Source organism: Pezoporus wallicus, unplaced genomic scaffold (genome assembly GCF_028554395.1).
Source record: "Pezoporus wallicus isolate ANWC-B61680 ecotype Strahan unplaced genomic scaffold, APGP_CSIRO_Pwel_v1 contig_8188, whole genome shotgun sequence".
NCBI classification, from domain to species: Eukaryota; Metazoa; Chordata; class Aves; order Psittaciformes; family Psittacidae; genus Pezoporus; species Pezoporus wallicus.
In genome coordinates, this window is record NW_026640104.1 from 751,430 (window position 1) to 775,497 (window position 24,068).

Below are 24,068 nucleotides of genomic sequence, written 5' to 3' on the forward strand. Positions count from 1 at the left end.
AATTGCTGTTTTCAGGCTTCAATTCCTCCCTTAACCCACCTATTTTCCTCTGTACCTTGCACAGTGAGGGATATAACTCTGGATACTTCCAGCTTAGCAACATAACTCCAGCCAAGGAGAATGGTGGGAACTCAAAGTGCTATGGAAAACCAAGGTAGATTTCCAATAAGAGAGCTATTTTTTTCACCATTTCCCCACAAGTTAGTATTTCTTATTTATTTATGTTTTATAGCGAAGTGCACTGTTTTTCTTAGTGACAGAGTGCGGTGCCAGATTTGGAGTCTAAATACAGCTATTCACGGGAGGGAAAGGGATCTGTAAGCTCCTACAAGTCCTTATCTCAAAGCAGCCTGAATTACACCAATCTCTCCACTTATACTGCAGTTTCACTAAAATTAACTGTTTACACACAGCATTGTTGACCCATTGCCTTAAAAATGCATAGGGCTGCCGATGTACCTAACAGAAACCGGGTTGCACAGTCACACTGGCTGTTTGTCCTGGTTCATTTGTGTTTCCCGGGTTGAAAGACATGGTTACAATTCCATCCTGGTTACTCGATTGGGTTTTTACATGCGAGGGAGACAGGAAAGCTACCAAAGAGGTAGAGTTCAGCAGGCATGTTGCAATGGGAGCACTGTAATCCTTTGATTACACAGCTGTGCCTGACATGCCACTAAACAGCACTTTGAGGGCAAGCAGTTAATGTGGCTTTTCCATGGAATATTTATTAATTTATGTTACACTTGGTTTCCAGGAGCTGTTGAATGCGGTTTGTAAGCACTAGTTTTAAGGTGTGTGGTGTCCTGTCTAAGAAGAGATGAGCATGATAGCTTGCAAGAAGGAACAGAAGGAAACATGATGTCCAGGTGGGTATTATTGCCTGATGGCAATGACATCATTGAGGTGCAGTGGTGGTGTTAGACCATATGTGATGGTGAAGGTGAATAGGAGTGAGGGGTCCATGGCAGGCTCTGTCCCAGTGCTCTACTTTTCTCCCCTTGTGGCAGCACACCAGAAGTCATAGACTTGCCTACCCCAACCCATTGCTGTGCCTTTTCTCATTCCCAGATCCACCTTCTTAACATTCCCACAGTAGCTTGAGCTGGCTGAAATGCTTGTTTTCCAAGCCTCTGAAGTGGCAAGACTGCTGCTTGCCTGATGAACTTGCCAGAAATGAGGTGGTAGATTTAGGCTAACCCAGCTCCAGAAATACTTGTGAAGCTCATGGTGCACTGAGTCTTCCTCCTTGGGTTTGCAGAAAGCAGCTAAAGCCTCTGCAGCATTAGGGATGGTGAAAGGCACCTGGCTGCTAAGGAGCCTGCCTTCTGTGTAATGGCTTTCCCCTGAAAGTCCTGTGAAGAAGAACCGGGTGGGACGGGGCTTGGAGCAAGCTGCTCTAGTGGAAGGTGCCCCTGTGTGCAGCAGAGGGTTGGAACTGGATGAGCTTTAAGGTGCCTTCCAACCTAAACCATTCCGGGATTCTATGATTCTCTGGTAAGAAATGTGCTGGAGAGACAGGGAAGTGACATATAACAATATATATACCAAGCACTACCAAGCACACTTTATATTCTAATCCTTAATGTGTCATCATTTGAAGTCATCAAAAAAGCACACCATTCTATAAATGTGGGGGGCTTTATGCTAACTCTGTATCTAAGGTGGGTCATTCCTCACTGTACAAAGGGCAGATTTGTACTTAAATAGCAAAATCCTAAACCTGACTTTTTTCATCTGCTACACACCTTCCAGTGAGGAAAAATATGTTTCACAAGGAGATAAGTTTCCTGTATAAAACTTTGATATTCAGTGTGGGTGAATGCACCCTGAATTATTTATTTTAATATTAGAATTATTCTAATATAATTATTAGGATTATTATAATTAGAATCATGAGAATTATTCTAATAGAATTATTTATTCTAATAAAATTAGAAAAACTGACGAGATTGATAAAGACTTCTGTATTTTTATTTTTTATCCTGTATATTTGTTCTGCACATTTTTCAGCCAGGTTGGACAGAGCTTGGAGCAAGCTGCTCTAGTGAAAAGTGTCCCTGCCCATGGCAGGGGATTGGAACTGGATGAGCTTAAAAGTCCCTTCCAGCCCAAACCATTCTATCATTCTATGATCATACAAAAAGAGTGAAGATAAATGTCAGGTTTTAGGATGTACAGAGGAAAGAAGACTGAGTTGAAAAAAATGTGAACTTCTGAAACATCAATAGCAAAAATAATACAGATTTAACTGCAACACTTGTCCTTAGGGGATGGAAGAAGCCTGGTTGGTGGTCATGTTGAAAGAGCGCCATGAAAACGGGCAGCACGTTAGATGTGAGTTTGCAATATTGGATGGTTTCAGATGATTGAAGATGATAATGTCCTTATATGTTCTATATGCTGAGTTAGAGTTCAGGTCTTGGAGCAGTAAGGGGAAAAAAGCACCTTAATTAAAGTGCTCAAGATCTGGCACCAAATTAGTCGTGAGATACCAATAAATAACAGAGATCTCAGGAAAAAAAACATAGAAATCAGGATTCTGGAAAGTTTTGCACATGATTTGAAGAAAATATAAGAGCTCAGTGTTAACCCTGATGTGCCTGAGGTAGGATATAATGGCTTATGAGTGCCAGAATTTATTAAACCAAAGAAGGACTCAGTTTGACTGGTGCAGCCAGGAGGTTTGACTGTCTAAAGCTAGAAATGGGAGGAAATAAAGAAGGATGGTTTAGTAGATTGTTAGGTGTGTATATCAAATAATGAGATGGGATTGCCTGCAGGCCCAGCTCTTTGCAGGGGAGCTTCATCTCCTGAAAACTCTTTAACAGGTTCTTAAAACCAACACTGTTTTTTTCTGTCCATCAAATGCCTTATCCAATATTCCCTTCCAGCCTCATCAGTTTTGGCTACTTATAAGTTGAGAAATTTGTCTTCTGACTGAGCTATGTAGATATTATAGAGACAATGCTAAATAGATATTGTTAATTATAGAATCCCAGACTGGTTTGTGGTGGAAAGGATCTTAAAGCTCGCCCAGTTCCAGCCCCCTGCCACTTTCCACTAGAGCAGGTTTCTCCAAGCCCCGTCCAACCTGGACCTTCTTCACAGGACTTTCAGAGGAAAACAGGATGAACAGCCCCAATTTTCATGGCCTGTTGATGTTAACCAAATTAAATGGATAATAAACCTGAAACATCTAGGATTTTTCAAGGAATACTCTGAAAGCTTAGCTTTCCCTAAATCCATTTCACCATGTTAGGCCAGTGGTCATGCTCCTCTTCTGTCTTCATCCACCACTCAGTGCATTTATAGGACTGCTGCTTTACAGTTCACAAAATCATAGAATGGTTTGTGTTGGAAAGGACTTTAAGACCACCTAGTTCCAACTTCTGCCTTGGTTGCTAAAGCCTGAGGCAATTCCCTGAGGCCATTTCTGGAAGGGATTTTGGATGCTGCTGTGTTGAAGTGGAAGAGGAGCAGGTTGCATGTGTCCATCAGGTTTTGAGCCCATGCAGAGCTCCCTAAAGGAATATGGGTTCAGGGGTTCAGGATTAGAGAGTTTTGCTTGTTTCCTGGCTCCCTGGAGCTCTAGCCTGAGATAACACTGTGATGCGTGGGTTGTAAGTGCATTTATTGCAAGTGCAGAGGTCAGGTAACAACATTGCTGTGCATTAAAAGCTACCAATAGGAATTACAACATGAGATATAGTGGTGGTCTCTTCATTTAAAAAGACAAAAACATGTTCTTGAGCACTTCAGCACAGAGTAGTGCAGCTTTATGCCTTGAGTAACTCATCAGAACCATTCGTGAAGTGAATAATTTAGATGAAAAATGTCATAAATTATAGAGCTATGAAAACAGTATCTCAGGTTTAGGATCAACTTGCCTGAGGAACAGCTAAGGATAAATCAGAATGAAACCACTATCGCTCTTGACATTTAGTATTAGAATTACTTCAGAGAGCTATTTATACCAGCTTTACAACAGTTTCAGCAAGAAATGTGAGAGGTGAATAGAAGGGAACAGTGGAACTTAAGCTTATCCTGCTCTTCATAGGAAAGAGAGAAAATGAATTTCTCTAACATCAGGCTGTTTTGAACCCTGAAGTGTTTTAAGTCTTCAGAGAAGATTTTTGAACATTGCTGAGGAGATCAGCAAAGTTAAAAATAGTAAAATGGAATATTTGTTGGTAGCCATGGAAATCCCATGTGGATTTCTCTTGCATTAGAGTAGATCAAGAGTAATTCTGCTTTTGGTTTTCACTCCTGTAAAAGGGACCAGAATGTGGCTTCTCCAAACTGTTGGGCACTGAAAATGTTTTCTGGTTGGTTTGGAAAAGTCCAGAGTCTTCTGCTTGACAAGGTGTGTGGCTATAATGATAACACTGGTGAACCTAAGCATCAGTCTACTGTAACACTCTAGTACTTGACAGTGAGTAGCTTTTAGCTGAAGTCCCCACTAGTTAGAAAAGAAACCTTTAAAAAGACGTAGATTTCAGAAACTCTTTGGGTAAAATATCCTTATTAGATGGCTTCAAATGACCTGCTGCTTATTTGTGCATGCAGCTTTATAAACAATATTCTTGTTGTTTGATATCAGAGTTGTAATGATGCCATACATCATGCTGGTGTAATACAGGGGAATGCATAAAAAGCCTCTGCTGTGTTTTGATAGCTTTTTCTTTTAATGGTACCCATCAAGTGGGTGTAGTAATCTGTTCAGTTTTCCATTTTTTTTATCTTGCTGTACTAGTACATTGGATTAGATGTACTGTGAAAATACAGGTAAGTATGTAAATATCAACAGTGATTTTTGTTGGACTATTACAATTCTTAGATTCGAAGGCTTTTGGGTATTAGAAAATGAGCTGAAAATTTATGACAATGTATATTCCTGCATTAAAAATACTTGCCTGTTACTGAAACAAGATTATCCCCATGCTAACCACTAGAAATTTACACTGCAGTGTTTTAATAATCTTCTCTGTATATTTTTAAAGGTAACAATTCTGAAATAGCAAATACCATTAAGTTGCACTTCAGGAAAAAAAATGGAGGGTTTCAAATGAGGTCATATAAATGCTGTGTTCGTTCCAAACAGCAATTTGCAGGATGAACCTCTGGCTTCATTAAAGTCAATGAAATGTCTTCCTGCTGACTTCAGCATCCCAGGATTGAAAAACAAAGTAAATTGAAATGGGATCTCAAGAAGTTTTATTCTTAGGGATTGACCTGAGTTAAAGTCATTCAGATGCTCCTTTCTCTGCATATGTTCTTTAGTTCAGCCAAGCAGTCTTAAGGTGAAGATACTGTCTGGTGGGGATGAGAGTATGTGAAAAGGATATACTATTTCTCTTTGGAATAATCTATCAGTAGTTATGTTGTCCCAGAGGTCCCCTTTTATTGGGATACTGCAGACGTGTCCTCGTCTCTGTGCTAAGGGATGCTGACCGTGCAGGTTAACATTCCTGTTGAAGATATTTAGGCCTTAAAAGTGATGGAAAGCCCCAAAGTCTAACTCTTTATTTCAAGTATACTGCTACTGCATTGTGTCGGTAGGAGTCTAGGCAGTCATTTCCATCAAGTGCAGCCTTCAGGCATGGTTTTAGGGACATTTTTAGCTTTGTCCTTTTGGCATCAAGGATTTTTATGCAGCAGTTGAATAGGAGGAAGGAATTAATTTGATTTAGTGATGTCAGACTGAAAATGAAGTTCCTCCTAGCACATCCTTCGAAGAACACTCAATGGCTCTGGATTTAGCCTGCCATCCGCCTTATTTTTGCAGGGATATTTTTGAACTTCCTCTGCTGATAAATATTTAGAGTCTGTTTAGATTTCATCTCATTTCTCTTAGATTTTTTTTCCCCATAAATACTTATTACTGCAGAAATGGGTATTACAAGCCTTGAAATCGCAGTGCCAGCAGTTCTGTTGTTTTAACTGTGGCTGACTGACAGTGTATTTATTAATTATCCAAGAGAGGCTTAGAGCATTCAAAAAGAGAACTTCATTCCTGGGCTGTAGGAGTTGGAAAAGGAACTGTAATTGCTTTATGTCTGGAACACAGGTTTAGGAGCAGAAGGCTTGGCTGGATTAGATGTGACCATGACTGAGGATCGATAAGGTATGGAAAGTGGAAAGGCTGCTTCAGATCTGTAAAAGTTTCAGTCACCGGGATGCTTCGAAGCTCAGAATGAAAACTGGAGCTGTTCCTCCATGGTTTAATTAAAATTGAATGAAAAACAACTGGGAGCAACCTGAGTTGATATTAAAGACTTCAGGCACTTGAAGGATTTCCTTTGCGGAATTCAGTGCAGCCTTTCCTCACAGCCTGCCTCTGCGTGGCTCTCACTGGTGTTGCCCAGCTAAATCTTTGTGCTGTTTCGCTATGCCTTGCTAATTCCTTTTTGGAATCGTGTTTTTCCCGGTGTGAAGATGACAATCCCACTTTAATTAGATAACAGCAGTTGTCACCGTGCATGGGGACTGTGATGCCTGGGAGCCTCAGAAGTCTCTGTGTCAAAATGAATAAATAAAACATCTAAAAAGCTTTGCTAAGAAGCAGTAAACTTAAAACCTGAGTCGGTTAACAGCATTGAAATGAGTTGTCTTATTACATTACAGTGTGTAGCCACCAGATGTCACTTATTTTGTGCTGGGGAGAAACATGTCCTGGGTATATAAAAGATTAAAGAGAAAGAGCAACTTGCTCTAAGTGGCTTTGTTACTGTTTGTATTCATAATTGGCTACTGTCTTGCTCGAGAAATATTTTCATCTTAAAATAGATTGTATAGACCCGTTTCTCACAGGTAAGACAGACTTGCGTTTTTAATGAACCTTAAATGTCAGCAGTGACATTTTGAAACTCAGTCTTTAAGAAAATAATGAATAGACTCACTAAGTTTTCAGAAGGATGAAAGTAAATTTGATGGAATGGACAGTTTTATTACTATGAACTCTACTATCATTAAAGACACTTTAACCAGTGGCTTAAATGTGTATTCATCTTCAGCCAAGTTAAAAGCAGGGAGATGAGCCTTCAAGTCCTGCAGGGCTGAAAGCAAGGTGGAAGTACGTGCAGGCAGGGGAAGAACCACTTCTAAAATCAGAGCACAGCATCCACTTACAGAAGGATGCAATTCACCCTCAGGGTTTAAAGGCTTCAAAGAAAGGTGTAAATAAAGCTAGATGGATGGGGATATATCTGTAAAGTGGAAAAGGAACATGTAATACTCAATGCAAAACTGCTTTACTTGACCTGAGTGAGCATGAGCAGGGCGAGATGCCTGATTGCTCATCAGTGAGATGGAGCAAAGGGCTGGTGGTCTGGGTCATGGTGTTCAGCAGAGGTTTATTCCTCCCATTATTAGAGATGCTAAACCGACATGCGCAGGTATCCTTCCTGCTTCACGGTCACATAAGCATAATGCTTGTTTGTATTTTCTGATCTGTACTCTAAGGCAGCACCATTAGAAAGGGGAAATTTAATTTTCTGGACTTGAAGTAGAAAGCCTGAAAATGGAATGATTTCCCAAGGGGCAATTATTAGTATTTATTTGGGATTTTTTTTTCCTTCTCTCAGTGATAGCACTGTTTGCTTCTGGAACTTAAATGTGTATTCTACCTCAGATATCAGTTTGGGATGGAGTCGTACTCCCTCTGCGCATCTCGTGCAGGTTGGACATAAATCCATTGCTCCAAGTGAGTGATGTGAGGACTGCTTTCCAGATTATTTTCCTTTGGAGTCCTCAGGAGCAGCTGTTTTGAAAGACTGCCTGCCTTCATTTTTCACCTGAAAAATGACACAGGCATTTATTCCCCACCTTTCCTTCTGTGCTTGAGCAAATCTAGGGGTGAGCAAAGCCCTCCTTGACTATGGTGTTGACTTCAAAATGCAGTGAATTAGTGCTTTAGCAGCCAGTCTGAAAACAATTCTATTCATGAGCTCCAGCTCTTAACTGAGAGTTGGTTATGAGACTGAGGGTTTCACTTCCTAGCTGGAGGTCTTGCACCGTCACTCCTGAAAATGCCACCTGCCAGCACTGAAAACTGCTCCGTGCTACTGCTCTGCAGCAGCGTCCCAGTGTGGCTCTGGGATGGGGCGCTGGATTGCAGCTTGGGAAGGCTGGAAAAATGCCTCCTCTGTCTTTCAAGCTTCTGGAAAGACTGAAATTCACCCCATTTAATATGATTACTGGGGGAATTCAGGCTGAGTGCTGTCTTAGATGTTTTATGTAGAAATTGGATTGCCAATGACTTTCTGTCTCGTATATTTTGTTCAAAGTCCCTCAATCCCCATGTAATGGGATTCTGGATGGTGAGTTAGGAGAGCCTGATTTTTTTTCCTTGGACTTCTCCCATATTATGCCATATGGTAGCATAGGTAGCGCATGTCAGTACTCTGTCATCTTGTCAGCTGCAGATTGAAAAGCACCTTTGAAAAGCACTCTGACACCTGCTGTTGAGAGTTACTCCACAAAAGTGAATACTGTCCATGCCCCAAGGGTCCGATGCACATGGACGTTAACCAAAGTCTGAGATGCATTTAGTGCACTCCAGCATCCCCTGAGCCTTCTGTGTATGGCATAAACGTTTGCAATGAATGTACCACCTGTACTCATTTAAATAGTTTTTCAGCCTGGACAGAAGCTTCTATTAATAAAATAGTGCATATATTGTATTTAAATGGTTGTGTTTGGAGGATACATCTTTGGTTGTTCCAGATAAGTTTTGCTGGTGTAGCTTAGCCCTGTACAAGGAGCCTTTAGGAGGAAAGTAAGAATAACTTCAAAGTCAACTTTTCACAGGTAAAGGAAGAAAAAAGCATGTCATTGTAAGGTTTTATTCCAATTTGTTACTATTACCAAAGTCTAATTTATAACACTGTGCCATGCAGTAAAGAAACTCAGGTATGTTATTGGCGTATAATTTATTTTTTCACTTAATGAGGAACTGTGACATTTTCTGAGTTTATAGATCAGTCTGAACTTCTGAAGTCACTTACTTTGATTATAATGTTTTGGATGCTGAAGGCTTTTTTGCAGGATTTAAGCACGAAAGAAAATTCTAAATGAAACGGTCAGTGGTGAGGCTATCTCGTCTCTTACGCACCTCGGATGGATGGTTTTCTAGCATGCCTAATTCGCAGAATCACAGAATAGTTTGGGTTGGAAGGGACCTTGACGATCACCCAGTTCCAACCCCCCAGCTGTGGCTGCCCCATCCCTGGCAGTGTTCAAGGGCAGGTTGGACACAGGGGCTTGGAGCAAGCTGCTCTATTGGAAGGTGGCCCTGCCTGTGACAGGGGGTTGGGACTGGGTGAGCTTTAAGGTCCCTTCCAACACAAACCAGGCTGGGATTCTATAATCCTATGACAACACAGGGTGGAGAGGTTGAAGTGTCTGAAACTGCTCCTGCTGGTGGTTGAGTTGCATTCCTGAAGCTCTGATGGAAGACGTGGTATTTTGCGGCACTTTCTTGCACGTTGCTGTTTTTAGATGGGGGAGTGGAGTGATCTTTGTAGAACACAATGATTGATATGGCTTTTTGCAGCAGCTGCTCTGTTTTGTTAACACCATTCTCGAGGGTGGAAGGCATTAAAGGAAACTGAGCATGGGCCAGCTTCTGCAGTGCCTTATTTCTGAAACCATGCAGTTCCTTTGGGTGACTACTAAAAAAATAGGGTAACTCAATAGTGCTATTGATAGAACAGCTCAATATAGACCCATTTTTCATGTTTCTCTTGATCTGAGGCACTAAAACCCCCTGTTTCTGGAGCTGCAGTTTGGTTCATCAGCTGGACCGAGCTCTTTTGCTGATAAATACAGCATATTTCTATACCATTGTCTGCATAAAATGTACATATTTTATTTATTATTGTGTTGTAGTGGCTGCATCTCACTATATGAATGCTGCTTTCATAGAATGCTTGTGTTGCCACTTATTTGATGGGGTGTCAGGGGTTTTCCTTGGTGTTATTATTGATATTATATAGTAGTGCTTAGAAACCGTAAATGGGCTTGGAAACCATCTCTTCTAGCCTAAGACACCATACTAAGCTTTTATTTCAGTGTAGTTCCTGCTGCAGACACCTATTAAGGAATTTCTAGCTTATTCCACATAAAAAATACCCCCTCCAAATGCATCTGTATGCTCCCGATGCCATCTTAGTCTCCTGTGTGTCTGAAAGCTTTGAATGCATTAACAGCCTAACCCAACTTATTACATTAATCTCATGAAATCAAAGATTTGTGTCTGCAGCTCAAAGTAAACACTATTTGCAATAGGGAAGTTTAACAGATGGAAATACATTTCCAAACTTGGGAGGTATTTTTACTGGGGATGTTTTTTGGCTAGATGTGTTACTTCTGCTAAAGTTGGGTTTTTATAAGTCTTTGCAGAATATTTTGTGGTGTATATTCTGCTTCTGGTTCTCTGCAGAGTTTTATAATGTTAATGCTCAGTTTTTCTGCATTAGAAACGAAGCTTTTTGGGTTATCATTAACAGTCATGCATCTGTTCTTGAAAAGCTGGCTGCCAACTACAGCTGATGGAATTTCTGTCACTTCAGGGTTCTTCTGTGAATTGCTTCAGTAAATGGTTTATTTCAAGAAGTGGAACCTGAGCTCCAGAACTTGTGTTGAACTGATTTCAGCTGCAATGTCCTACAGCGACTCTGTGTCCCTCTTTATTTGTATAGAACCAAATATATCAACAAGAACTGCTGTTTAAAAATAAAACCTCCTTTTACCTCCCACTTTTCACTTCTGAGTTGTGCCCTCCTACCCCAGGGACATGGGGAGTTTTCATCGGACCGAGAGCTTCCCGGCTGGAACAGAGCATCTGGGAACAGTTTTTCTTCCTCTCTCCTTAAAGCTGCATCCTTAAGCTGTTGGAGTGAGTCCAGAGGAGGCCACAGAGATGCTGCGAGGGCTGGAGCAGCTCTGCTCTGGAGCCAGGCTGAGAGAGCTGGGCTGGGTCAGCCTGGACAAGAGAAGGCTCCTGAAGGGGAGACCTGAGAGCAGCTCCAGTGCCCGAAGGGGCTCCGGGAAACCTGGAGAGGGGCTTGGGACAAGGGCCTGTAGGGACAGGCCAAGGGGAATGGCTTTAACCTGCCAGAGGGGAGACTGAGATGAGCTCTTAGGCAGAAGCTCTTCCCTGGGAGGGTGCTGAGGCGCTGGCACAGGGTGCCCAGAGAAGCTGTGGCTGCCCCATCCCTGGCAGTGTTCAAGGCCAGGTTGGACACAGGGGCTTGGAGCAAGCTGCTCTAGTGGAAGGTGTCCCTGTCTGTGACAGGGGCTGGAACTGTGTGAGCTTTAAGGTCCCCTCCAGCACAAACCAGTCTGGGATCCTCTGGGCCATCTCAAGAGATGGTCTGTCCAACAAAGCATGTGGGATGAGCATCCTGGCCCTATGCATCCCTGTACAGCACCCACATGATGTTCAGGGAGGATCAGTGAGGATCACCGTGTGAATTATGCACTTGTGCCATCTATGAGTTGTCGAGGGTGGGTTTTTTTCTTTCAACCTTTCAATGAAAGGCTTCACTGAGTGAATTTTGACCTCTCCGCAGTGTCAGCAGGGGAGAGTGGAAGGTTAATTTGATAAAGTCTCCCTGCAACAAAAATTAATTACTTAACATCTTCATTGGAAGAAAAAGCCTTTTAGAGAGAGAACTTGCCTCAGATTACCTCTGCACCACAAATAAAGACCATCTAGTTTGCTAGGCTAAATGTTGGCTTTATGTTGCAGAATATGTTGCAGAAGAGGCAGGGTGTGAGGGAATGCATGCCACATTTTCTGTGGTGCGTTCATAAGTACGCAGGGTTGGGATTTGGTTTATGTCTTTTTCCTGGTTTCTTCCCATGGAAATTCAGTAAGGAAAGTTCTCAGATATTTATCTTGTTTGTTTACAATCTGCAGCCCAGCAAAGTGCAGTGCAAAGCATGAAAAGGTATTTGTGGTTGTGTTCTTTCCAAGTGGAAAACAAGTGGACTGAAGCCAAACATGGGCAAAACCTGCAGGAATACACAGTTGAGTCAGAGGAGGCAGCGACCCAGTGGCTGAAGATCAGATTTATCTTATTGCTCTGAATTTTACAGTAGTTACTTACCAGGTCCCATACATAGCATGGCTTTTTTTGTATTACTACTGTTGTAAACAGGGGTATTCGTGCAGTTGCAAGATTTCTGAGCTAGAGTTTACCGTGTAATGGATATCGTATTGAGAGCTGTGATATTTTGAGAGGCTGGTGAAAGAATGGACAGTAAATGAAGATATGTGAGTTTCTTTGAAGTCTGTAATAAAAGCGTTGTTCTGTTGCTAAAGATATGAAAGGACAATAATCAATTTTTAATCCATTAATGAGTGGATTAGGTTCCACATCAGTTACATGCTCTGCCTGTGAAGATATAATGTTCTAAGCCACAGAAAACAGGGTATATCCATGCAGAAACATCTTCAGAATGATTGTATCTTGTAAGATGGTTAGTAAAGAATTATTTCCCTTTGTGTAGCTAAAGAGCACATAATACAGATGAATGATGGAGTCTAAGCCTTTGATGAAGCACTTATGAATAGCAGTAGGAGACTATAGGAGTAAATGTTGCTTGACTTATGCAGAATAAACACTTTTCCAGGATGTTGAAAGCAATTTCATCTGTTATATCAGAAAAGCTTTGCTTAATTATCTGTAGCCAGAAGTTACCTGCAGGAATTTCATCTGATCTGCTTCACTTTGGATCAAGTGTATGGCTTTTGGTTAATGGGCTGAGATTTATCTGCTGCGTTGTTGCTTAAAGCGTTAAAGTTGTTGGACATTTATAAAAGTTACTACTAAGCTGGGAACACTTTTTAAAGTATTGAAACAAAGCCGCAGTTGTGATTTGGCATCAGTGAATGGTTTTTGTTGACTAATTTTTGTTTGAATTTACAAGAAACTTTAATGACAGACTCTAACACTGAGTTTGTCTTTTCAGGATGCAGCTGTGTATGTTTCCTTTCACCCACTCAGCGCTAGATGAAAGATGAAATGCCTTATTCATGAAAAAGCACTTTCAGGGTACTTATATACAAATGAGATATGTTTTTCCATCCATTTTAATGTCTGTCTCATGGAGAAGGTACCATAGATGAGTCATACCAACAAATTTCAGATGACTGCATTAAGATAGTAAAGTTTATGGAGAAAATTCAGTTTGGAGGTGGAGGAAAATCCCTTCTCAGTCACTAAAAATCAAATGAGCAGCTGTTAGCATGTACATTGCTCTCGAATTGTCACAACAATATTGTGTTTAAAGCAATGTTAAGTATCACATAGACTGATCCCCCTTCAGAAAGACTGCTTATTTATGAAGTGTGAAGGTATATCAAATGAATTCTAGTAGATACCATTTGGTTGCATTATTGCATGCAAAAACATTTTGCCACACCATGAGACAAACAGGCACTGAAGGCATTACCTTATGCATGTTCTATTTATTCCATATAATGTTACTCATCCCTCAAAAGCAGCCTTAAATTAGCAGCTGATCTCTCACAACCCACAAGATTTAGCGATTCGTACCATTTGTAGAGTGGCAGCAAGTATTACATTTCAGATGGTGGAAAGAATATGGTTCTCACTTTAAATCAGCTTGAGGTAGCAGCTGCTAAAATCAAGTAAAATCAAACGTGTAAAAAGAACAAGATGGTAATCAGAGTAACATAACTGTGAATACCCACTATTTTGCAGCATGTCGAGGCTGAAAATGCTTGGCAGGACTGTTGGAAATACTCTCTGAACATTTTTCTCCCACGTCCTGGTTCTGGACCAGTAATCAATGCAAGAGACAAAGGCCCAGGCTTAAAATAACTCTTGAGCACTGACAGATCTCTTCCTGCAAATTCAACTGTGCTACACTAGCTCTCCATCTCTCCCTCAAATAAATCAGCTGCCACTCTGAATGTGAGCATTTATTCTTCTTTAGCACAATGAGGCTTTGGTGTTCATCTCGTCTGACCTTAGAGGTGTGGATGGCAGAAGCCTAAATCTGAGGCAGTCACTTGAGCATTGCATTGTAGCCGACACAGAGAAATTGGCTGTCCAGAGCAATTTGCTTGTGTTCAGATAAGGTTATGACAATGAGCGCGTTGTCCTCACCTAACTGAGCTTTGCGTGAAGAGAAACCCTGTGTCTCTATTGAGCAAGTTGCTCCAGAAGAGCTATTTGAGTAAATTACAGCAGTATCTGTCCAGAGACTCAAACAATGAGGCAGACTTGGAAGCCTGAAAATACAGCAGGATGGGCAGATGAGATGCAGAACAAAAAGTGTCCTTTTGATAAGTGAACTCTGTCAATACCAGACCAATTTTTGCCTCTGGAGTTTTCTGGAGATAAGTACTTATCTATTTTTGATTACACCTGACTGCAGGGTGTATGGAGCTGTATTTAGATAGGATATTTCCCCCCCCCCCCCGCCAATCCCCAAGCCCCATGAATTTGTTTGATAAACAAGCTTCATAATAGATTCACCTTCATGCTTCATGTTTCCCTGTTGTGCTAGCACTATATATAGGACCAAGAATATAATATGTATAACAGGAATCTTGCTGATTTGAGGGATGATAGTGTGATTTGTTCCTTGAAAGAGCATGTGAATTTCTATTATTGTGGAGTAATGTGTTGGGAATAAGCCTTCAATGGCTGTTTGATGTTTGATTATTTGATCTTACTGGTAATGACGTCCACTGCCTGCACCTGAAGTTGTATTTCAGTTGATCGTTTTACTTTTCCTGTGAGCTCTTTGGTTATTTTCCTTTTTCTACATAACAAAAGAAAACAAATATGGAAAATTCAGCCTGGAGAAAAAATACTGAACTTCCACCATGCATTTCTTAAAATAGCTTTTTTGTGAGAGACGTGGACTGGAGTAATTCATGTAAAGACAAAGTTTTTCTACAGTATGCATTCTTTTTCATATTCAATATAAATCTGTCAGTGCTTCTGTAGCAAGACAGCATGTGAGATGAATAGAAACTAAGTGAAGTGAAAAGATGAATTGCTGGAGAAGTTGCACATCGTAGGCAGTGCTTTAATCAAGAATCGAGAAGCCAGTGTGTACTGTAGGCAAAAATCTGCTCTGAGCATCCTTAGAAATAGAATCATAGAATAGTTAGGCTCGGAAAGGACCTTAAGATCAACAAGTTCAAACCCCAAATACATGAGAAGAGAATTTTGCTCCGTGCTTGTACAAGGGGAAGGACTTAAGTCCATTAGTGTGAGCTCTACCTTGACGCATGGTGAGGGATTAATGGTGCAGGGGCCTTGTGCGTGGTTGGGTGGCTGGCAGTGGTGCTTGTATTCTCCCAGGGCTCTTGGAATCACATTTCTGGAGAAGTGGTTACAGTGCTGATGCCCCAAATCCCTACAGAGCTCTTCAGCTCTCATAAAGCCTTCGGTAGATATCTTGCATGGGAATAGCTCTTGGAAAAGACTTTTGTGGGTCTGTGGCAGGTGTTGCTGTGGAAGAATTGGCGAGATCTCATTCCTGTCTTAAATGTAGAAGAACCAGTCCATTATAGTCTAAATCCTTATGTTACTTAGATCTAACTGGGAGATCGTAATATAGTTTGGAGTTATCAGTAGGCTGGACATTGGCTGGTTTTGGTTCTGCTTTATTTTCCTATCTGGACTTCTTATTCTTCAAGCAGCCAAAAAACAAATGGTGGCTCTGATTCTAAACTGACTGGAATCAGGTGAAATCAAAAGAAAAAGCCAAAGGGAAGTCATGAAATCTGTAGTGATATTTTTCCTGCTGACAGATAGTTTAAATTAAAACTGGGTGATATCAAGCTTAATTCTCATTTTTACATTTTTAAGGCAAACCAAACAATAACACATCCGAACGTGCAGATGTGGCATGTTAGGAATGCAAGAAGCTGGACCTTGGTAATTTCTAGGAACCCGCACATGACTTCAGATGTAATAACAGATTTCTGGGGGAAGTCATGACCATGCTGATGCAGAACAGTCTCCTGCTTCCCTTCCCACATCCCCCTCTTTTCCCTTGCTTCCAATAACCTGTTTATTCAGGCAGTGTTTATGTCCTAATTGAGTGGTGATTCAAGCTCAGTAGCTATTTCCTGAGCACTGCAGCACAAATAATAGGAGTGGGTCCTTATTTGATTGAAACAGCTACCATTACACTGATTTTAGGGGAGTTTGCTGATTATTTTGCAAATGGAGGGTGTCATTTATTCCATTCTCGCATTTTCTGTGGAAGTTTATTGATGAGGAAGGAGGCAGAGCCTCTTTGGATCTTGAGAAAGAAAGCAGCTGGGTTATGGAATAAGCCACACTTGTTATTTGGGTGAGATTGCTGATTCAGTGGTGATTCAGAAGCTTTTCTTTGGCTTTAAAAGGCTTCTTTAAAGAATATGTTAAGCTTGAACAAGTGTTCAGCAGTTGTTGGACAGGTCGAATCTGTAATCATGGGGGATGACCACATCTCTGGGCTTTTACAAGTAGCTGGTTTTAAGTGATTGCCTTCAAAAATATTTGCAGTGGGTTCATATAATTTCTTGGAAGATACATTTATTAGTTTGGGAGTGTTTTTAATTAGTGTTTTTAAGCAAAGAAAGGAGCTTTACATCAGTCTGCAGGAGGCTTCTGAGCTGTGCCATGAGTCCTGCGGCTTTTCTAAACCACTGCTATTGCTTTTTGTTTTATTCTCTTGCAGAGGTCAGTGATTCATGGTTCTCATTTTATTGACATATCTTCTTTGTGGCAGCTCGTTGATTTCTCTGAGGTAAATAACTGTGAGTTCAAGCAAAGTTTATTTCCCAAAATGTTAACTCAAGGAGCCAAACGTGTGCAATAAACGGAACAGAGAGAATGTACAATTATTCTTCTCCTTTTCCGACCTCATTTTCATTTTTCTTAGCTAAGGTTTTTATTACTTGCTCTGTTTTAGTTTTACTGTTATGGTACAACCTGCCCACTGACAGGACGAACTTCCTCGCACTGTACAAATACCTCGCTACACTTGTAAAAACACTTCGGTTTGCTGTGAAAAGGCCATGTCTGAGAGCAAAACCGTTGTACAGCCTGTAGTCTGGTTCAACTGCTATCATTTCCAGTAAGCTTGATAGGTAAAATGTATCCATAATGGTAAAGTTTGCAGGTTTTTTTGTGTCCAGAGGTCATAAACTTCTGTATGGGTTGAAGAATTGCTGATGTACAGGGACAAAGGTGGTCCCTGCTGCCATGGGCCCTATTGCTTTGGGGGAGGGAGGGATGGAAGAGGAATTAAGTGGTTGTGCTGCACTGCTGCTAAATATTGCTTATCTTTTGTCATGTGAAAATGTGATGAAGGTTTTACTCCACCAGCATCACTCTGCCCTTTCATGTTTCCATTCCTCTTCATGTGAGTCATGGAAAGTTTGGTACGAAATGGTTGTGGGCAGCATTTTACTGAGCGACCTACATCTTTCTGTGACTAGTAACAGCTCCATCTTCATAGGAGCTCTTGATAGAGAAATGTTACCAAAGGGAAGTTCATTTCTGGAGTGTTCATGGAGGGTGGAGGATCAGCTTTGCTCTGAGATTTCAGAAAACATTAACAGTGCAAACTGAGAACCTGAATTAGACAAATCTGTCATGGAAGGCACTTAGGCAGTAAGGTTATTTATCCAGATTAGTGAAAACAGGAGAATATGAATAAAACAACACAGCTGTTACTCAGACAATGTGATCAGATATTATTAAATTAGAAGCAGTGTGCTCCTTCAGAATCCTAGAATCCCAGCCTGGTTTGTGTTGGAAGGGACCTTAAAGCTCACCCAGTTCCAACCCCTGCCACGGGCAGGGACACCTTCCACTAGAGCAGCTTGCTCCAAGCCCCTGTGTCCAACCTGGCCTTGAACACTGCCAGGGATGGGGCAGCCACAGCTTCTCTGGGCACCCTGTGCCAGCGCCTCAGCACCCTCACAGGGAAGAACTTTTGCCTAATATGTAATCTAAATGTACTCTGTGTCAGTTTAAAGAAGTTACTGACCAGATGAGCTCCAGCAGTATTATCTTTTGCCTAATCCTTTTTGATTGATTTTTTGCTAAAGGTGCTTATCATTTTTATAGGAGCTGTGGTTTTCATTTAAAAAAGAAGGGGGGCAAAAAGCTAACTGCTGCAGGGGATGTGTTCTACATGTCTGCTTTGGGGGATGCTTCAGCTGAAGTATCTTCTTGCGGTGCAACTTCTCATCATATGGAGAAATAACAGACATCATAGCAGCTGAAAGTCTACGCGTAACAAGGAAGCAACAGAGCAAGAGCATGAAGCGCTCTTGTGTTGCCACATATTAATAGTTCCATATTTTCATTTTTGCTTAGAAGTAATAAGATTCCTTGGGAAAAAGTGCTCCTTTTTCTCAGCTCTAACAAGTGCATTAACACACAAATCCTCAGTGTGATGTATGGCAGGAGTGGCAATAGGCAAATGGACAGAAAGAAGAACGATGTATTTTGTGAGACTGCAAAGCCTGCCTGTGGGAGCTGTAGCTGTGGGGCATGCTTTGACTGGGCTTTGTCTCATCTAACCTGAGAGTTGTTGGGTTATTTTCTGTCTTAGGCATCCCTATTTTAGGCTGTGACCTGCCCAACAAGACAATTTTAGCTCAAATTATCACCTGGCACAGATACCTCTGTTCCTCTCTCCTGCCTCTGGCCATGGCCATGGCCAGTAACAAAGGCTTAATGAAAGAGTGTTAGAACAGGTATTAATAGATTTCTCCAATCCCCATCCTTTTCTAGCTTCTGGGAATTGAGGATAGCAACTGCTGATAGATTCATTCTCCATTAATTGTCTACTGTCTTTCAAATGCATTCATCTTTTGGCCTCAATGTTTTCCACATTTTAATTATCCTGTGTGAAGAAAGGAAATAAAGTGCTGTAGCTCCATGGACATAAACCAGACAAACTGTTCTACATCCAGCTGAGAATTGTTACTGGTGTACTTGAAGTGTGTTTATAATAGGTTAACAGCATGCCACTCTTTCATGTGCTAGTAGGAAAAGCTGAATATGATTAAAAGTAACAAGGCTAGTATAAAATTTAGCCTCAAGATTACTAGCAAAAGTTTGTTTTGTCTTCATTTTAAAGACTTATGAACTAAAGCACATGAAATATTAAGGCTGGTGACCTGAAAACTAGGTGGTATGCTTAGATGTCCAGAAGATGTGTGTGCAGATAAAATCTGTTCCATGTGTTTTATCCTATTTGTAAGGGAGAATTTTAGTTGTATGACTGAACATGTGAAATTAATTTCTCTTTATAGCCTGTCAGTCTTTTCCCCCAAGTAACAAGCAATAGGACAAGAGGAAATAGCCTCAAGTTGCACCAAGGCAGGTTTAGATTGGATATTAGGGAGCATGTCTTCACCAAAAGGGTTGTCAAGCACTGGAACAGGCTGCCCAGAGAAGTGTTAGAGTCAGCATCCCTGGAGGTATTTAACAGACACGTAGATGTGGCACTTAGGGATGTGGTTTAGTGGTGACTTGGCCGTACTGGACCAACAGTTGCACTGATGATCCTAAAGGTCTTTTCCGACCTAAATGGTTCTATGCTTCTATATCCATTTTGATTATAGTCTTCCCTTACAATCTTTGAAGAGAAAGGGGAGGAATTTTGTGAAATGTTTATTTAATAAAAATAAAGTAGAATTTTAAATATTTTCTATATAGGGAATAAAAATAAGTGAATGCTGGAAAACCTTGCATGCTTTATTATTGGTGGAATTTGTCTTTTTACTTTATTTAGCTTCTCATATGACAATTGGTAGGACATGGTTGATACTGCATTTTCAGTAGTTAATTGTAAGATCCTGCTGTTCACTTTTGTGGTACCTGCAAGTGTTACCTGCCAGCTTTCTCTCCGACACGTGGGGCACCCAACACTTCCTCTTCCTATATAATGAAGGCATTGCACAAGGAAACTATCAAATAAAGGCTTCACCTCTTTGCTATTAAGTTCTTTGTTGCATATAAATATGTTTGCTAACTTGAATCTGCTTCAATTTGAAAAAGTGATGCAGGTCCCATTAGCTTCAGTAGGAGTATCTTGAAATACAAGGTAGCTCATAATTTTTTCCCATTTCACTCTGTGCAATCTCTTATACCCATGTTTCCTACTTAGGCATTCCCAAAAATCCTCATTTTTATAGGGAGGGCTGCTTTTGACCCAGGAGCTTGAAAAGATTTACGTTGATTTCTGCTTTGTGGTTAAAGCTGGTCTACAGTTATGTACAACAGACAAATACCATATAGTATAGACATGATCATAAATAATTCACCATTCTCTTCAACAAGAGGAAATTACTTGCTACATTATTCAACAATATACAAAGACGCTGCTTGTTGTGTAGAGAGCAATATTCTGGCAGGGAACAGACAGCAGTTTTGCAACTAAAATATAAAAAGACATAAATGGTTTATTACCAACTCAAATCTCATAACCTTTCTGCTGCCTGCAATTCACATCCTTCTGCTTTCAGTACTGAAGTACAAGAAAGGTGAAGTATATCTGTGGCTGTGGTTGTGACTGCTGGAAGTGTTGAATGGAAAAACAAGCAAGAAAAGATACTATAGATACATTGATTTCTTGGGGTGGATGAGGAAAATGAGGGCTGCTTACGCTGGGGAAAGATCCTGGCCTTCTTGTGAGCACCCTTTTTTCCATAGCGAAAAGTTAGGGAATGTATTCAAACCTTCTTTGCTAAAAGGAAGACAGTGGCAGTAGAGAACCATGTCCTGACTTTTATGCGTTTATTAAAACTGGGTATTTTATTACGTGAACATGACTGTGGAAAATCATGTAAAATGGTATGTCTGCAGCTAAAAAACAATAAAATTGATGTCTCCTTTAGCTGAGTACTATGTCATATCGTACTGTGGTAGATCATCAAACTGATCATCTAATTAAGCAGCCTGTTGTAGTGTGTCTGCATAAGTTGGCAGTTATAGTTGCTGGGGGAACTTTAAATTTCCCCTCAGGGCTGGTGTGATGAAGTTCTCTGTTTTACTGTAGCCTATTGTTTTCCCCTTATATCAGCTTCCCAAGAAAGCATTTTCCTCAGGTGTCAAAGATGTAGTTAACGTGTTTTTCCTTGAGTTTGTCATATTTGCAATGGAGTTTCATGAGAGGCGTCGGCAACTGGGAAAGGTTCAATAAATTCCAGCTCATTTTGTTAACATAAAAATGGACATGAGCTAGGACAGTGAATTTTCCGTGGTTTTGCTAAGATCTTGTGCTCTGAATTCATTAATGTATCTTTGATGGCTCTTTTTAAAAGTTTGAGAATTAATGTCAAATACACAGGGCTTGAATTGATTCTGTGAGGCTACGTCAGATAAACCTCTTCAATCAGTGTCACTGAGACAATTTCAGATCCCGGTTAGAAGAGGACTGGAAATAAATTGGATTTATATTTTTTTCTAAACAGACCGTGCATGGTAACTGAAAATAAACTGCAAGGAGCTGGGAGAGCACTGAGATACTCACTGGGTGTCAAAGCGGAGGAGTTCAGGGTGGAAGGATTACATGAAAACAAACATGTAGCACAGGATAAATTTAGTTGAAGTGATGCTATAGAGCACCTTCTGGTTACCAGATCTTTATATAGTTGCCACTGTAACCTGCAGTCTCTTTATGCATTGTTAAGTCCTTTTTTCATCTCCCTTTCTTTATTTTTTTGTTATCTCTATCCCCCCTTTTTCAATAGTCTTTTTTGGGAACTATCTCTGCTTTCATGTTTTCCTCTATTACCTCTGTGCATGATGTCCAAATCTGTCCTGGCAACACTTGTCTCCTGCCTCCTTTATTTCCTCTTTTAAAATCTTTGCTCAGGTGTCTTACTGTTGCCCCAAATGTTCCCTTGAAAACTGTAAACTTTTCGCTTCTCTTCAGGACCTCCCTTTCTTGTCCTCCTCTCCAGCCATTAGGACCATCACTGCTGTTTGGACAACTGCCGGGTTCTTTCCTGCTTTAAACCTTGGCTTCCTTCCAGAGTTTTTGTTTTGGACGTTTTCATGAGGAGGGGCTTTGTTTTACGTGTATGGAAGCATAAAATCTCTGGGTTTAATATTGCACAATATGAACCCAATTTTGGCTCTCCAGTCATTCAAACTTCTGTCAAAATCATCTCAGGCCCATTTCTTTAGAGAAGTTTTTAAGACTAGCTTATTTAAGAAGTCTTACACTGATTTCTTTCACTTTGGTTTAAAACAGAGTAATGGTTCAGCAATGATTTCTGTCTGCCTCATCTGACTGTAGAATGAACTCATTAAGGAAATGAGCCTTTATTTTTTCGTAGGAAGATATTTGGCAAATACTTTTATAAAGTATTTATCTAAATAATGACTCTTGAGTCCTTGAGACACAGCGTGCTTGCTCTGATTGCAGAAATGCTCCAACAGTGACAGGGTTAGGTGGGAAAAACATCAAGAATACAAATAATTGTACAAAAGCACTTTGTCTCATGCAAAAACCGCACTAGAATAATGATGATTAATGCAGGATCTGAAGTGACGGCCCTGTTTGATCTGGACACTTTAGTGCAAATGAATGAGGACTTATTATCTGGGATTATAGCAATGTTTCTTAAGAATTCAAAGTAAGTGTTGAGAGAGCTAAAGGCAAAATTGCCAAATTCTGGGACTTATCATTAGCAGTCATCATTAGTGATGATGAGTCCCATTACATGGGGGTTGTCCTTTCCAACCCAAACTATTCTATGATTCTAATGATTGTACTTCTATGATTTGGGTGACATGGTTTAGTGTGAGGTGTCCCTGGCCATGGCAGGGGGGTTGGAACTGGATGGTCTTAAGGTCCTTTCCAACCCTAACTATTCTATGATTCTATGATTCTATGATTTGATGTCTTGTAGGAGTACTCTGAGGTCCCTTTCTGGATACTCTGTACTGCCAGGAGAAATTATTTTTGTTATTAGTGTCTTGGACATTACACAAATGTGCACTTCAGAAGTAAGCCGTTTTTTTCAGGAACCAAGGGATGAAGTCAGATAGGAAGAATTCTGCTGAAGACATAAGTGTGCAAATGCATGAGCCAAGTTAGATTGTTTTGGGTGGAACGAAGAGCACTGTAGGAGAGGGAAAACAGAAAGATGTCTGGAAACAATGCAGAAGAAAACTGTTTCTGAGCCTTAAAAAGAAAGATAGACTTTTGTAGGGAAGGAGTAACTATTGCGGGTCCAGAGGAGGGAGCCACTGGCAAAAAGTAATGAAAAGAAAATCTGTACATGGTTACTGAGGTGTATTTAAAATAGGACAAATGTACCCACATGAGAATCATAATGGTGTGGATGTTTTGATGTTACTGTGATAGCACACTGATTTTTCTAAGTGTGAATTGTCAAATCTCTTTTTTATTTCATATTTCGATTAAAGTGACTTGGAAAATGTATTTTCATTTAAGTATTAAAAGTGAATGTTGGACCTTTAGATATCCCATACAGCAGTGAGTTGGTTCTCTGGTCTAGCAAAGTTAATTATAACATGGATTAACTTAATCTAACACATAATTCTAAATAATTCATATTTAATCATCCTTAGTCTTCTGGGCAAAAGATACTGTTCGTTCAGGCAAATTCTTCCAAGTCCTTCAGCTGCTGCTTTTATCTGCAATAAGGTGTTATATTTTATGTAGAAGGTGCAGTCCTTCTGTTCTTCAGAAGCAATATTGAGCCTCTTAATCAGCATATGGTTAAAACTGTGTGCATTGAACCTTCAGGGTAATTACTCAGGTTAATACTGGGTTGTAGCAAACCAAGTCCTGGGTTATGCTGAGGAAATGGAGGTTCTGAGAGGGGATCTGGATAGCTGCTTTCACTAGCATCCACATTGGAATGGACAAGGAACATCACAGCACTGGAGCCTTAAGGTGTCTTCATTCCCGGTGGCTAAAGGGAAGTTCTGTCTTTATCAGGGACAAAAACCAAAGAAGGATTTACCTGTCAGAGCATTGCTACTGTCCTTAGGTTTTCCCCATATTTTTTCTCTTCACCCTATGCC

At 40.6% G+C, this 24,068-nt stretch overlaps 1 protein-coding gene across 2 annotated transcripts in view; it reads left to right on the forward strand.

The window, feature by feature from the left end:
• Positions 1-757: 757 nt before the first annotated feature.
• Positions 758-24,068, forward strand: part of CHST15 (carbohydrate sulfotransferase 15) — a 44,897-nt gene continuing 21,586 nt past the window's right edge. Inside the window, exons 1-2 of one of the 2 annotated variants that reach the window (XM_057417257.1) lie at positions 759-869; positions 7,681-7,857. The gene's annotated coding sequence lies outside the window, so the exon portion shown is untranslated. Of the gene's footprint in view, positions 870-7,680; positions 7,858-24,068 lie in introns of both variants that reach the window. The other variant, XM_057417256.1, reaches the window with a different exon arrangement.